Raw genomic sequence first — 875 nt, 5'->3', positions numbered from 1 at the left:
TTTATGCATTCCATTTCATTTTTTGACAACTTCCAATTTTCTTTGCTTCATACTTCATATATTCCATGTTCTGATTATTAATGGATATTACAGCTGTTTCTCCTCATTTTGAGTTGTGCCCCATCAGCAAATGAATGTCCCCAAAGCTTTACCCCATTAGTGTCATCATGGTCCACTCTATTTTGAAGAGACAGCTATCTCCCAGTCATATTTTGAATGCCTTCAAACCTGATGGGTTCATATTCTGACATCATGTTTCAGTATTCAGTATTCTGCTGCTGACAGTGTTCAACTGCTATTCATAAAGTTTTCAGTGACTAAATACTAGGAGGAAGTAGTCTGTGTCTCCTGCTTCCTAGTCTATCTTTTTCTGGAAGATTATTTGAAACCTGTCTACCATAGGTGACACTGCTGGTATTTAAAATACCAGTGGCATAGCTTCCAGAAACACAGCAACACTCAAGTCACCACAGTACAACAAACTGACAGAAGAGTGTTATACCACAAACTTAGTGGCTTAAAACACCACAGATTTATTATTTTCTAGTTTAGGAGTATAGAACTCCAACATGGATTGCCAATGGAGCTGTTGACAAGACTGCATTCCTTTCTGGAGTCTCTTGGAGAAAATCTGTCTTCATGCCTTTTCCAATTTCTATAGACTGTCCATGAAGGCAGTGGTGGTTCAGTAGTAGAATTCTCATTTTCCATTTAGGGAGCCTGCAGTTCCCAGCTAATGCAACTCACGTGCATATTAAACCCATCTGTCAGTGGAGACTTGATGTTACTATGGTGCTGAAGAGGTTTTAATGGAGCTTTGGGACTAAGAAGGATAAAGAATAAAGGCCTAACATCTGGGGACTCATGGGTTCAGA

Source organism: Chrysochloris asiatica, unplaced genomic scaffold (genome assembly GCF_000296735.1).
Source record: "Chrysochloris asiatica unplaced genomic scaffold, ChrAsi1.0 scaffold00243, whole genome shotgun sequence".
NCBI classification, from domain to species: Eukaryota; Metazoa; Chordata; class Mammalia; order Afrosoricida; family Chrysochloridae; genus Chrysochloris; species Chrysochloris asiatica.
This window is presented reverse-complemented; position numbering follows the sequence as displayed.